We start from the raw sequence: 16,455 nt of genomic DNA, 5'->3' as shown, positions 1-16,455 counted from the left end.
GAATCCAAGCTTCAGAGAAAAAGCAACAGGGGAGCCGAACAAAAAAACACACACAGAATAAATAGAAAAGTGCAATTCTAACAAATGTGAAAACATGTCAAAGGAGCCCCAGCAAACAGACAATACAGTTTTTTTGCTGCTGTTGTTGTTGCGAAGCACTTCCGGCGCGAATTTCGTTTGCAGATTCTTGTGCTGCCAAAGGGCCAAGGAGGTTCGCGAAAATTTGCTACGGTTGGCGGTCTGAGCTAGGAGAAAAAATGTTCACCTTTAGGGCACGATGCCATACTTTATTCAGTTGGCTACGTTTGGGGTATGTTTCTGTTGTGTTTGCAGAACCCCATTTTGAAATTAGATTTATTACTTTAGCCTGTGCATATGATCATGTCTTTCAATATATTATTGAATTAAAATAATTTTATTATATAGCGAGAAATTGTAGCAATACTTTATTTTTTTTTATTAAATTCATTTAAACTTGTTTTTTTTGGAAAGCTTTCAGTGCATTTTAAAGTAAATTAAAAGAGTAATTATCTCCATTTTTAAGATGTTTCTTTGTATTCCATAAATTGAAAGAAGCTACGTCCATACATTCCTTATGTCAAACTAAGGTATTTTGCATCAATAGTTTTCGCATACAAGTTTCCATACAAATTTGCGATTTTGTTATGCAAAATCGGTATGCGAATATTTGAAGATTATCTTAGGGGAGAAATTTTCTGACCGATTTGGTGTTTTAGTAAAGTTTTAGGTTTATTAAGACTTTTGCATTTTTTGACAATTTGTACTTTTTATAAATTTAATGAATGTTTTGGTAATTTTTTTCGGAAATTGATCAATTTTTTCAGTTTTTTAATATTTCACACAAAAAAAATCGGCCCCACAAAAAAAATCGGAAGGCTGAGAAAAATGAAACCATTTTAAAATTTTTCGAGCCTACGAATTGATATATTTTCAAAGTTTGCAAACCAACCGTAACCCTGTGAAAAAAGGTTTTTTTGCATTTTGATAACTTTAGTTTTTCTAGGCAACCTGGAATAGACATTAATTACATATACATGACGAAATCCAGTCTGCAACTCCCCAAGGTCCCCACCGCCACGTGAATGCGGAAATGCGATTGTGAATTTAGATAATTAATTTTTTTGCATATCAAATTTGACGCATATTTGCTTAGTTTTCTTTCCTCAAAATTCGATTATCCGAAGTTTCGATTAGCCAAAGATCGATTATCCTAATGTTTGTTTAGGACTTTGGACAATGAAATCAGGAAAAAAATATTTTTTTTTGCATTTTTTTATTTTCTTATTTTTAACATCATATTTGAGTCCTGCAACTCAATTTTAGACAAATTTTAATGGTTGATTGCCAATAAAATAAAAAAAATCAATTCTCCATCTCCGCCATTTTGGCCGCCATCTTGGATTTAAAAATTCTAAATCACTTTAGTGTAGTTTGTGATTCAATTATCCGAAGTGATATTTGGCCGAGTCTGGACTGTACTACCGAATGAATTTGGCAGATTTGTGCTGGCTTAATAGATGGTATTTTTTGTGCTCTTTAACAAGTGCAAAAACGAGAATCGTAGATAATGGTAATTTTTGTGCAAGTTTTTTTTTTGTAACTACTTTTTCTGAGAAGACTTAATTAATCAGAAAATCCGTTTGAACTCTTAGATTTTTAAATATTTTAATAGCCCTTTTCTATGGATATTGTTGTTCCACACACCAAAATGAGTTGGAATTAAAAAACGGACTGCATTATCAGGTTCACAAACGATTTTTTATTTATTTTTGGAGCTTTGGTGTCTTCACAAGGGTTGTTTCAACTGTTAAAGGGAAACATTAGGCATCGTTAAAAATTTAAAATTTTGATTTGGCTAGCAATGAAATAAAATAATTTTGATTATTATTAATGTTAAAGGTAACGTTTTTAATTCAAGTTTTTTAGCAACATTTATGTTTAGCAAAAAAAAAAGTTTTTGGTAGGGTACTCGAAGATAATAAATGATTATCAACGCAGAAAAATGCATCATCAATAGTTCTAAGTTGCTTCAAGTCTGTTTTCATTGATTTTGTTTTGTTTTTTTTTGTATTTTTTTTATCTTTGAGATATTTTTTAGATTTTTAAAGTACTTTCTGTGCTTTTTCGAGATATTCGATTTTAAAAATTCATTTTTTAACTTCAAAATGTCTTTAACTTTTGACTCATACGCCCAAATTTATTTTATCAAAAATGAAAATGCTTGTTTAAAGAGGATTAAAAGGGCTCAGAGCAATGACTAAATTTCTATTCTCAAAAACTTATCTCTGAATTGATATGTTGGTGTTTACGCCAAAGTTTCTTGAATTGGCATGTTAAACAATTTTCTAAAATAGAAAATTATTCTCAAAAATTTTCATGGAAAGTTAGATTTAACACTCAAACGGTCGGGAAGTCATTTGACTCGTATTTTTTTTCTTAAAAATCTCATAACTTTTGGTAGAATTGATCAGTTTTGATGCTTTCGGTTGCAAAAGATCCAGATTTGTCTATATTTTTAACTGCCAGGTGGGGGAAAAATATGGTCCATTTTTACCGAAGATATTCTGGATTCCGTTGGGGTACCTCGGCCCTCCTATTTGGGTTTTTGGTCAAAATAACAACATCTATTCCATAGAACAATGAGTTGATTTGGAATGGTCGAAAAGTGCGCGTCGTGGCCGTTGCGTCGTCTTCTTTCCGCCATATTTTCGTGTTTTTTCGGTTCTGTCCAGATGATTCTGTGCGCTCAGTTTTGCAGAATCTGACAGTTGATTTGGAACGGTCGAAAAGTGCGCGTCGTGGCCGTTGCGTCGTGGTCGAAAAGTGCGCGTCGTGGCCGTTGCGTCGTGATTGTTTTGTTTGGTTGTTTTTTTTTTTGTTATATCTTTCCACAGCCGGCTGTCTAAGATTATAAACATTAATGAAACTTAATAACAATTAAACGGGAGTTGTCTCATCAGCAGCATCAGATTGTTTGTCTTAAGAATAATACATCACCAAACAAGACTTATTGATTTTTGGGTCACATCATCATCTTCTATGATGAATCCTGACCATTACCCTTTCCTACTAACAAATTCCCAAGTAGAAGTAGTTTTTCCGGTACACGTGGGGGTGTGGATATCGTATAGAACCCACCTTTGGTAGCAACCTGTGCTTACTAACATTCCCGCCCCATCCCCTCGAGATCTACAAACTGACATGGCGGGCGCCGTTGGTGGCCAACGACTGTATCCGGCTCTAGTTTTGATGATCTTGATGTTTTATCTTTTCAACGCATTCATACATGCTGTTGATAAGAGAAACATCACTAGATCGTTGATGCGTATGATCAGTTGAGTTGATAGGGTATTGCGGTCCTGTTCAGCAACGGAGAAGGACAACCATGGGTGGTCTCTCATGCTCATGCTCATGCTCAAAATAACAACATCTATTCCATAGAACAATGTCGGAAATGATGCAAAACTTCAAGGCATCATTCTAATACACCATCCTGCGAAAATAATTGAGCAGTTCTCTCAGATTTCGGTCATTCGTTTTTTTTTTTGTATTTTTAAATCCGACTGAAACTTTTTTGGTGCCTTCGGTATTCCCAAAGAAGCTATTTTGCATCATTAGTTTGTCCATATAATTTTCCATACAAATTTGGCAACTGGCCATACAAAAATAATGTATGAAAATTCAAAAATCTGTATCTTTTGAAGGAATTTTTTGATCGATTTGGTGTCTCCGGCAAAGTTGTAGGTATGGATATGGACTACACTGAAAAAAAAATAATACACGGTAAAAAAAATTGATGATTTTTTTATTTAACTTTTTATCACTAAAACTTGATTTGCAAAAAAAACGCTATTTTTTTTTTTTTATATGTTTTAGAGGACATAAAATGCCAACTTTTCAGAAATTTTCAGGTTGTGCAAAAAATCATTGACTGAGTTATAAATTTTTTAATCAATACTGTTTTTTTCAAAAAATCGAAAAATTGGTCGCAAAAATTTTTCAACTTCATTTTTCGATGTAAAATTAAATTTGCAATCAAAAAGTACTTGGGTAAAATTTTGATAAAGTGCACCGTTTTCTAGTTAAATCCATTTTTAGGTAACTTTTTTGAAAATAGTCGCAGTTTTTCATTTTTTTCAAAATAGTGCACATGTTTGCCCACTTCTGAAAAAAATATTTTTGAAAAGCTGAGAAAATTCTCTATATTTTGCTTCTTCGGACTTTGTCGATACGACCTTTAGTTGCTGAGATATTGCCATGCAAATGTTTAAAAACAGGAAAATTGATGTTTTCTAAGTCTCACCCAAACAGCCCACCATTTTTTAATGTCGATATCTCAGCAACTAATGGTCCGATTTTCAATGTTAAAATATGAATGATTCGTAACATTTCAAAAGGGCCAAACATTCAATATTATGCCCTTTTAAAATGTTAGTCTTGGTTAAAAAAGTTTGAAAATATTTTTTTCGAAAAGATCGGAAAATTTCACGACTGTTTCATATTTTAACATTGGAAATCGGACCATTAGTTGCTGAGATATCGACATTGGAAAATGGACTTAGAAAACATCAATTTTCCTGTTTTTAAACCTTTGCATGGCAATATCTCAGCACTAAGGGTTGTATTAACAAAGTTCAAAAATGCAAAATATAGAGAATTTTCTCAGCTTTTCAAAAATATTTTTTTTCAAAAGTGGGCAAACATGTGCACTAATTTGCATAAATAAAAAACTGCGACTATTTTCAAAAAAGTCACCTAAAAATGGATTAAACTTGAAAACGGTGCACTTTATCAAAATTTCACTAGAGTACTTTTTGATTTTAAATTTGATTTTACATCGAAAAATGAAGTTGAAAAATTTTTGCGACCAATTTTTCGTTTTTCAGTATTGATTCAAAAATTCATAACTCGCTCAAAGATTTTTTGCACAACCTGGAAATTTCTGAAATGTTGGCATTTGATGTCCTCTAAAACATATCAAAAAATAAAAAAAAATAAAAATAGTGTTTTTTTGCAAATCAAGTTTTAGTGACAAAAAGTTAAATTAAAAATCACCAACATTTTTTTTACCGTGTATAATTTTTTTCAGTGTAGTCCATATCCATACCTACAACTTTTTCGAAGACACCAAATCGATCAAAAAATTTCTTCAAAAGATACAGATTTTTGAATTTTCATACATCATTTTTGTATGGCCAGCTGCCAAATTTTTATGGAAAATTATATGGACAAACTAATGATGCAAAATGGCTTCTTTAGGCATACCGAAGGCACCAAAAAAGTTTCAGTCGGATTAAAAAATACAAAAATTAAAATTTAAGAAAAAAGACCGATTTCGTAGAGAATTGCTCAATTTACATAGTTAAGTTCTACGAGGCACCGGAGCCGGTTCCATATGGGCACCAATCGACATCAGCTTAGTGAACCGTTTCCAGTTGGATCCTGTTCCAGTGCCTAAATAAGGGTCAAATGACTACCCGAGTGTTTGAGTGTTAATAAAACACCCTAATACATAATGTTTAACTCAGCCAAAAGTTGCCCCTTGTCATCTGCAACAACCTTTTTGAAGACACCAAAGCTTCAACAAAACTTCACTATTTTTCGGAAAATCCATTATCCGCTAAGTTTTCCGATCTGGATCTGGATATGATGCAACATATTTTCTTTGGTCCCAGTAAAAAGTAGAAATTATGTTAATTTTTGTTCAATAAAATTAAATCAAACCATTGAGAATGTTTAATTTTGTGCTAATGCCAACGATTTTCAAACTTATACTGTCTGTAAAATACTCAATGACATCAAACCACCCTCAAGGTGCTGCTACTTTGACATAACTCAACGCGAAAAATTCGCACACGCAAGCCACATTAGCAGGGCAACATTAACCACGCAGCGTATTCTCCTGATGACATCCCGACATCCCCGGGAAAGTGGGACGACGACGTGAACCCGCCGCATTTATTGGTTTCGTAGCGACTAAGTGGTTTCGACGCTTTATTGGAAATATGTTACGGGGCGCACACACCAGCCATAAAATATGCTCGTTAAAGGACGACGACCACCTTAAGAAAACGAAGGAAAAAATACTTTGGAGAAAAATGTAAGATTTTCCGATGTGTACTTTTGCCTTCCTGCAGCAAGTCGTGGCAGTGTGCAATAACGGTTACTTTTTTCTTACTTCCTGTTAAGGTGCGATGGGCGGTGGGTGGAAATGTTGCTGGCAATTTATTTTCATCGCGTTCGATAAGAAAGTGGTGGCGCGGCGTCAGTGGGTGTTGCTTCCTGTGGCAACCCGCGAGGAAACGAGATGACGAAGACGTCGACGTCGAAGATGATGGTGTGGTGATGGTTCATGGCTGAGATGTTTACAGTATGTAAAAAAAGTATTTACACCCCTTGGGCACTATGCACATTTTGTGATGAAACATGTAAAAAATTTAAAGTTTGACAGGAACCTAGTACTACGTTTTGTTCAGAAACTCATGCCAAACATTTTGCTACAAAAAGCTCATGAAAAGATGATTTCTATAAAAAGTTATATAACAAATACTATTACGAAAATAAAAAAGGTGCAAAAAAAGTTTGTACACCTTTCGAAAAACTAACATAAATAATGTTATTTGTTGACAAATCACCATAAATCCAGTCTCCCAACTCCAAATAGGCATCCTTGACTGATTAAAAAAATAATTTGGATTGAATATAAAGTTTACTAACTACTTAGTATAAAAGTTTATATAACTCTGGAAATTCTATATAAAACTTATCTAAACTTAATTTTGCAAACATTTAATTCAACTAAATGTCAATATATTACCATAGAATTGCTAAATAAACATTTTGGAGTGGGTATAACACCGTTTTGGGGGGTATTTGTATCGATAGAATAGATTTTTCGTTGGAATTTCGTACCAACCCGGAATTACGTCGTCGGAAAATCCGCCAGCATCTGAACCGGTCCTCAATTCACAAGTCAACCTATGTGGCATCAGAAAGGGCATAAAATTTCCGATCTTTTGATACCCATACATCCAGGTTTTCTATAAAACCCACGTTTTTAAATACCTAAGCAAAAACGTTGTTATGGTTTCGTTTGAGCCACCTGTCAAAAATGTATGGAATTTCGTAATTTTTGTTCTCGTGGATCAAACTTACTTTTTGCCCAGGTATTTAAAAACGTAGGTTTTAAAGAAAACCTAGATGTATGGGTATCAAAAGATCGGAAATTTTATGCCCTTTCCGATTCCACATAGGTTGACTTGTGAATCGTGGATCGGTTTGGATGCCGGCGGATTTTCCTACGACGTAATTCCGGGTTGGTACGAAATTCCAACGAAAAATCTATTCTATCGATACAAAAACCCTCAAAACGGTGTTATACCCACTCCAAAATGTTTATTTAGCAATTCTATGGTAATATATTGACATTTAGTTGAATTAAAAGTTTGCAAAATTAAGTTTAGATAAGTTTTATGTAGAATTTCCAGAGTTATATAAACTTTTATACTAAGTAGTTAGTAAACTTTATATTCAATCCAAATTATTTTTAATCAGTCAAGGATGCCTATTTGGAGTTGGGAGACTGGATTTATGGTGATTTGTCAACAAATAACATTATTTATGTTAATTTTTCGAAAGGTGTACACACTTTTTTGCACCTTTTTATTTTCGTTATATAACTTTTATAGAAATCATCTTTTCATGAGCTTTTTGTAGCAAAATGTTTGGCATGAGTTTCTGAACAAAACGTAGTACTAGGTTCCTGTCAAACTTTAAATTTTTTACATGTTTCATCACAAAATGTGCATAGTGCCCAAGGGGTGTAAATACTTTTTTTACATACTGTATGTTGCGTCTAGAGAGCTTTGTGAGTTGGGATGGGCATGGCACGCTAGGAAACAAAACTTTTTTATTTAAGGTTGAAAAGTGTTATCTTCTATTTTCTTTCAATCATATGTATGATTTTATGGTCATTATTGATATTTCTTTGTTCCTCTGTGGATTTTTTTTGAAAAAAACTAGAGGAGAAAAAAATTAATATATTTTTTAATCCCTGAAAAATATTTGCAACGGCCTTAATATATCTTGTCAAGCTCAATCATGATTCAAAAATAAATAAATAATAAAAAAGGTTGTCCGAAAAGTTGAAGTAACAAATTTCTGTAATGCTCAAATAATTAATATCTTTAGATTTTTTTTGACGACTCTGAGTATACAAATTATTAAAATTGACGGCAATGACAATCATTTTTTCCCAATGTGCCCAAATGCACTTATCATGACGCTTAGGTACCCAATTTCCCCCTCTCAATAGCATTAGCGTCAATTGTGGCGCTCGAGGGCACCCACCTCAACTCCCTGGTTGGTTCCATATTAACTCACGAAATTTCCTCGCCTAATGCGCCGCTCCGATGAGTGATTTCATCGCCAAGCCAACCTCACGAGAATTGTATATTTACCTGCAAAGAGAGAAAAAGAGAAAATAAAAAGTTATTTCCAGTCAACAACGCCGGTGCCAAAAAATGAAAGTTGGATATGATATCGCCAAAAAAGACACAAAAATAAAACGCAACTGCACTGAACTCGAAATAATGCGAAAATAGAGTCAATTTTGGGGGGTTGCAAAAAAAAGTTTCGAGGGGAAAACTTTTTCGCCAATGCACCACTTTTTTTCTGGACGCGAGGAAAATTTCCCAGTGCTGCCAGTAAACTTGAATTAGAGAGCAGGGCCAGAAGTAAATGTGGCATTTCATCCAGCTCGTTTGAAGTTTTTTTTTTCCCGGGACATTTTCCAGCTTTTCCGAGTCGTCACTATCTGCTTTTCTCGGTCTCGGAATTATTTACTTCTTTGAAGGGATTTTTTTTTCTGGCACGTCAGCAGTGGTGCCATCTATCTATATCGTTGCGTCGAGCAACTTCTTGGCTTAACACTTTCTGAACGACTCTTATCTCGAGTATAATGCCTTATTCTTGGTGTGGTTGGTTGGTGATGCCCTCTCTGTGTGAAAAGTTTGGAGGACCTGCGCTGGAGGGTTAAAGAAGTGGTGTTATTCAAGGAATCTTGGCTAGTTGCAAGAAGAAAAAAAGGTGGAAACAGGTAAATAAGGATCTGGAGCTTGAAAATGGTACAAATTTATCTGACTGAGAGCCCTTTTGAAGAGGGTTGTCGATATTGATCTTTTGAGGTGTTTATTGAGTGACTGTGGCTTGAAAAGTGGTTTCAATAACATTATTTCAGCTTGAATCTTTAAAAGATTTGAAGATTTTTTTCTCTTAAACAAAAATCTTTAAAACAAACTCCTCCTGTACAGAATGCCACGGCTCGTTAATATTTGAAATTTAATATTTTCTCGAGCTCAACTGCCAACCGAGGGAGAGGCCACTTCTGTTGAACTGTCATAAAATGCCAGCAAGCCTGCCGTTGAGCTCGGAACAAGGGGTCACCTTTTCACCTGGACCTAACCTCATAACTCAATTCAATTAAGTGACTTTTACTGGAAGAAAGCAGCAGCTGGCGTCCTCTGGGGGAAAGGTGAGGTTTTGGGTTTGGGTTACGCATGTGGTGACGGTGTAGCACAGGTGTATGTGAAAATAACATGAAACAAGGTTATGTTTGCTTTAAAAAAAATAGTTTCAAGACGGTACAAACTTAGTCACCCCATGAAAATTAATAAAAATGAAATTAAGTTTCTCTTCTTTCTATTATCAAATCAGACATTTAATGCTATTGCGGTTTGCAAGAACATCATCCCAAGCATAAACGAGTGTAGAACACATGCACCCACTATCATGAAAACATGGCGTTTTATTCATATATCTCAAAACACCCGGCAAAGAGCTGTACGATTTTGCGGCAAACTGATTCTCCACCAGCAGCATGTGCTTCATAAATATGAACTCAATTTATTTTAATTTATTTATTGAAAAAGCTCTCCTTCCTCAAAATGCAGTCGTTCCTCAGCCTCGTTGCAAATTTTCTTCAGAACATTATTCTAACATAAAAAAGCATCCTTCTTTCAAACACAATCTTTGAGCCTGTGCGAGATCAATCGAACACCAATAGCTTGATGATGATGATTGTGCCTCATTCCCGGGAAACGCGCCCAAATTGAATGCTCATATTGGAAAATGAATGGGAAAAACTCCTCACCCTTTCCTTGGAAAAGCCAGCCGCCGTTTAATGATGTTATATTTTCACCGTGATTTTTCAATTGATGTTTTGCTGGGTGCTTTTCCAGCGGAGCATAAATTTAATATAATATATTCGAACCTGATCAATCGTCGACCGATTGACGAAAATCAAACCGGGCTCAGCTTTGATTGCTAATGAAGAACCTTTGTGTGGGGGCTGCGTTTATGTTGTTTGTGCCTTGATTTGTGCAAATTGAAGGCAGAGCGTCGTTTGATTTGTGGAAATAACTGGAGGAAAAAATGTATTCAAAACAGAGATATTTGAATAGATTCCTTAACATATTTGAGAGATGAGCGTGATTTTAAATAATATTGAAATTTCAGCATTAAATCTTAAAATTTTCAAATCATTAAATTCTCAAATCTTCAAATCTTCAAATTTAATCTTCAAATCTTCAAATCTTCAAATTTTCAAATCTTCAAATCTTCAAATCTTCAAATCAGCAAATCTTCAAATCTTCAAATCTTCAAATCTTCAAATCTTCAAATCTTCAAATCTTCAAATCTTCAAATCTTCAAATCTTCAAAATGAAGTTTTTCAAAATAGTAGATAGTAGTATCCTATTCTAATAGGTCAATTCTCCACCAACTCACACAGCAGTTACTTCTCTTTGATCTGCCTGAAACTATGTTCTAAGGGGTAATTTTGACCACTGATCACGAGTCCGAGGTCCGTTTTTTAATATCTCATGCAGCCTGAAATAGTGACGGTTTCAGGGTGGCCACCCAAGTCGGGAAAATGGAAAAGTCGGGAATTTGCCTAAATCCACAAAAAATCGAGACAAAGTCAGGAAATAAAATAAAAACAAAAAAGAAGTTTGAATTTAATTTACGAGCCATGGTTTCAACATTTGAATGAACAAAGTGTTTAAAAATGCATTTTACACCTGCCCAGTTGTTTTGCAATCATTAGTTTCCAAAATACCTAAGTATTGACGAAAATTTATTTTTTTTTTGAAAAAGTTTTGGAATTTCATAAAAAAATCAAAATGCTTTTAATCCAGCCCAAACATGCTAAATATGATTTTAAATGCAGAAAAATGCGTTTTAGATTGTTTTAAGTTGATTTTATTTTTGCAAAAAATATGTTTTTCCCCCTGATTTTTCGGACCAATTTTGACTTACTAACTTAAAATTTTAGGTTACTTTCTCTATATCCACATTAAAAATTCTAATGAATATCGGATGCATTTGACACAAATTATCATGCTATTTTTTGAATCAAACGATTTTTAGTTTTTTACTTTATCAAATTAGAGGTAACTTTTAACACAACAACAAGATTTATAAAACTAATACAAAAGTAGATTTAAACAATTATGGCAAGGGTAAAGCTATGACTCTTTTTCACATTCACTGTGTTTTGCCTTCCTCACTGAGGTAAGGCTATAATCCTGCTCTAAAAATGAACTTTGTATAAAAACGTCGTAGACCCACCTTCATGTATACATATCGACTCAGAATCGAAAACTGAGCAAATGTATGTGTGTATGTGTGTGTGTATGTATGTATGTGACCAACAAACTAGCTCATGTTTCTCGGCACTGGCAGAACCGATTTTACCTGAACCTGTTGCATTCGACTTGGTTTAGGGTCCCATAGATCGAGTTTTATACAGATTGAAGTTTCGATAAGTAGTTCAAAAGTTATGTAGAAAAATGTGTTTTCACATATATCCGGATCTCACTTAAATGTATGTAAACTATGTCCGGGTCCATCATCCGACCCATCGTTGATTAGGTCATCAAAAGACCTTTCCAACGAGCTTAAACATTGAAAATCTGGCAACCCTGTCTCGAGATATGGCCACTTAAGTGACATTTATGTACTTTTTTGAAGCCGGATCTCACTTAAATGTATGTAAACTATGTCCGGATCCACCATCCGACCCATCATTGATTAGGTTATCGAAAGATCTTTCCAACGAGTTCAAAACATTGAAAATCTGGCAACCCTGTCTCGAGATATGTCCACTTAAGTGATATGTATGTACTTTTTTGTTCCGGATCTAAAAAATAGGTGAAATTTTTGTACAATTCCATCATATCAGCCATTGTTGGTAATAAGTGAGGAAGGCTCCAACCACATAGGTGGATTAAGTTAGTTTTTTAATAAGTTTAAGGAAAAAGATTCCAATTTGTATTTGTAAATTGTTTTTCTGAGTGTGGCAAATTTGTTTATTTGTTTCACTTTATTCATTAAGCCATATCAAATATGTTTTCCAAATGTTTCCCTTGAACTTCCTTTGTGAGTATGTTTTTCAGTTATCGGATCCAATCGTTGTTAGTTTTATGAATGATTAATGGACATTCATTAAGCCATATCAATTATTTTCCATTGAACAAAGTTAAATACTGATCAAAATTGGATCTTTGTAGAAACTTGTTATAGAATACCTGAATATATTTCTAAATTCTTAAAAAAATAATAACATTGTTCATGTTTTGAGCGTTCTTTGAATTAGAAAAATTTTAAATTATATCTTTGACTTTTTGCCATTTCTAGTTGAAAGTATTAAAACTATACGTTTGCCAATTTCAAAAGTAAACATTAATAGGTTAAGTATTCTAAAGCATCCTGTTATTTTTCAAAGACTGATTGTGTGTGTATGTGCTTTCATTTTAGAAGTTGTTTTTTCGGGAATTTGTTGTTAAGTTGCTTTATTTACGAAAATTGTAAATTATTCTTTTTGATGGTTGATATTTACTTTTTTATAAAGAGTTTTTTGTTTGAAATCATTCTTCAGATAAGAAATGGCAATTCATTGACTTTCTGGAAAAGTCGGGAATTTGAAAATGGAATTTGAGTGGTCACCCTGCTGTGATGGTTTGAAAATTTTGTATCAAAGGGACATTAAGTTAAAATTGGATTTGATGGCATACTCAGAATTCCGAAAAAAACGTTTTTTCATCCAATAAAATCCAAAAATTGTTTCAAAAATTACTGCAATTTTTTGCAACCTGTTTTTTTGGCATATCATTTTAGGGAAATTTAATGTACGTTTCAAATCTGCAATAGCATAGAAGGATATTTTTTATTTAGAACAAAAACTTTGCAGAGTTTGTTAGGAGTGTAACAATCTTCTACAAAGTTGTAGAGCAGGCAATTACAAAAATGTTGATATATAAAAGACATGGGTTTGATGTATAATCATCACGAGATTCACGAGTTAACGCGATTTTACGGAAAAATGTTTTGAAATATTTTTTTTTTGCGTTTCTCTTTGTTTTGTCGTGTGTATCCGTTGCGGGAGACCTTGAACGGCCATGATGAACGACGATCAACTTTTTCTAAAGTAACAAAGGGTGAAATCAGTATTTCACAGAGTTTAGCTATGACCGCTTAGGGAAAATTAAACATTTGGTCTAAGAGATAAAATCATTTCGAACTGTCAATAAAATCTAGTAATGCTAAGACAAATGATAGAGAGTTCCATGAACATATCTATGACTCATTGATGTTCTAATGAATCTTTGAGAGAGATTCTTATCATCGTGAACACCACGTCAAACTTTCATCGGTAAAGCAAACCCGTAAAGTAAGCGTTACATTTTGAGATAATTCCAACTCAAGATTGTTGTAAAACATTTGCAATATCTGTTAGTAAATGTTGTCAAACTTAAGTTAAGCTTGCTTGCCCAGAATTCCATACCCAGCAAACACCATACAGCGTGAGGTAGGCTCCACACTGAAAAGCAATTTTCCATCAAGACTCTCCCACTTCACAAAAGCAAAAGCTCCCACTCAAGTTCTGGCCGGGCGGCGGCGGCGGTGGCCACCACCTTTGTGTACCCGGAGTACACACCAGACCAGTTCACTCGAAATTCGTTTGACCTCAAGCCATATCGGGGGCGGGTAAAACTTTGACTTCTCTCCAATATCCGGATGTTTTGCTCCAGGAGCAAAAAGGAGTTGCTGCTGCATCATCATCATCGTGTTCAAGGTGGAGTTGATCTCTTGCCAGGTATCTGTGGTGCTCGTGATGAAGGTTGTGTTTTCCGAACCCCGGCGAAGTTCATCCCAGTCGATTGGCAGCAAGACGGCGGACAGACACCTTCTGGCAGTGGCTCGATATCGGAGTCTTCTGACACAAGAAGAAGCCTTCCGGCGGGTAAAACCAAGTAGCGATATGCAATAAATCAGGGCGAGCCAGAAAAGAACAAGATTGAAAGTTCAGGAAGTGGCACAACCCGGCGGCGGTTTCGGTGTTGGCACGTGGTAGATCTACGAGAAAGCGGACACGTGACCAGGGTTGGGAAAGGTTCGCCAATTGAAAGCTGTTTCCCGGGTGAGGACCGTTCCCATCACTGTCGGTGTACAGAGGAATCATGCAGGTGTACGAGCAGCAGCAAAAAAGAAACTCCAACAGAAAGGTCCGTGCCTTTAATTGGATTTTTCTTGTGGCTTTTCTGCAGGCACCTCGGACGAGTTGGGGGGCTGGCTCAAAATTCCGTGGAATACGAGAGCATTTTTTTCGCTCTCGCTCTTAACCATCCCAAAGGATTCCCGCTGAAAGCTTATCTCCATAATGGGATCGTTTGAGGCAGGTTAGAGACGATTTATGCTGATTCCTTGACGGTGGCAGCAATTGTGCTTGATTGGTCAGATTTTTGCCGGTTTGCAAAGGCGGAATTGGCACTGAGGTGCAGCGAGCTGGTTGCACCTGTGGATTAAGTGTTGTCTTAGAGGGAAAAAGAGAGAGAGGAAAAAGGTATCGCTTAGAAATGCTGAAATCCAGTAGTTTGCATTAGCTCGCTGAGCAAATTGGAAGCTTGAATCAAAGGTTAAAACATACATTGCTGAGGAAAAAGAATTCAAAACTTTGAGCTTGAGAAGTATGACTTTTTGCGACTTTGAAACTTTGAATTTAAATGTATTTTTGCAGCTTCGGCACAACAAAATCAAGGTATGAAACCTTATCACCTCCAATCATCTAATGAAGTATCAAAAATTGTATGGCTTAACAGGCATTAGGCATTGATCCTTGAAAGCTTTAAAAATTTAGCACATTGAATCTTGTAATATTTTGTTGTACCCTGTCAAATTGTTTGCTTTTTTTTGGGAGAGTAAGACAATAACAACTTAAGGTATAGAACATGGAAAATCATTCGATCATTTGATCGCGTTATTCATGTGATATTCTGACTTTAAATTGAGGATTTTTTTTTTCGCTGAAAAAAAGCTGTACAACCGAATTCATTCGCATTCGCATGGAAATGGTGATCTTAGCGGGTTGCAGACTGGATTTCGTCATGTATGTGTCATGATTATCCATCCCAGGTTGCTTAGAAGTTGATTAAAAGGAATTAAAACCAATTCTACCAGGACAGGACAGCCAGCACCATGAAAGCCATCCATTGCCGGCCGCTCCCATCTCCACCATTCACCGGGGTAGGAATAAGGATTAAGAGCACGAGAAGTGTTGATGCTGAACTTACTTAGAAAAAGGTAGCGAAACCGCAGTACTGTACAACCGAATTTTACAAAAACTGAAAATATTTTTAAGCAAACTTAACTATGTTTTTAATGTAAATAAACACAGGGGAACGCATTTTGTTCAAAATTTGAAGTTTTCTGAAAAAAAATTTGCCCCCTGATTTTTCAAACAAAACTTTGAAAAATATTTGCAACGACTTTAATATAACTAGAACTTTGGGAAAATGTGGGCCAATTTCATCAAGGATTATTTTGGCCATGAAGTATGGTCTTTGTACCAACACTTTTATGAAAAGTGAAAAAATTAAAGGTTGATTCTTTTAATTATATCACCCCCAAGGAAATCAACAATCGGTTCGAAATTTTTTTGAGTGTCTAGGGGAAAATTTTGACCAATTTGTCAAGGACATTATTTTGGTCATAAAAAGTGGTATTTATACCAAAACTTTTTTAAATGGAAATTTTTTTTAAACTTGATTTTTGAAATTAAAATGAAAAATTTGTTTTTTTGTTAAATTTTCATAATGCTAGAACTTTCAAAGTTTTTTTAAGTTTACTTTTTTGGTTACTTTCTCGCTTAGATATTTTGCATGGTCTCTGTTAAATTTTACATTTCTTCAAATGTTGAACAAAATTTGTAGGCCGGCAGCCAATGCATTGCATTGCAATGTTTAGTAATTTATTTCAGCATTTAAAAATGTGTAATATTTAATTTGAACCAAGCCAAAACACTAAAATTTTATAACTATCGAAAAATAAGCAGACAATATCAAAATTAGTATTTTACTACTGCAAAAAGCATATCTC

General features: G+C 34.7%; 1 protein-coding gene across 2 annotated transcripts in view; it reads right to left on the bottom strand.

Annotated features, from left to right (window-relative positions):
• Positions 1–16,455, bottom strand: part of LOC6032364 (matrix metalloproteinase-2) — a 556,187-nt gene that overhangs the window by 91,937 nt on the left and 447,795 nt on the right. The gene's annotated exons all lie outside the window — the stretch shown is intronic.

The sequence above is a fragment of the Culex quinquefasciatus genome, chromosome 2 (assembly GCF_015732765.1).
Source record: "Culex quinquefasciatus strain JHB chromosome 2, VPISU_Cqui_1.0_pri_paternal, whole genome shotgun sequence".
Classification (NCBI taxonomy): Eukaryota; Metazoa; Arthropoda; class Insecta; order Diptera; family Culicidae; genus Culex; species Culex quinquefasciatus.
This window is presented reverse-complemented; position numbering and strand designations above follow the sequence as displayed.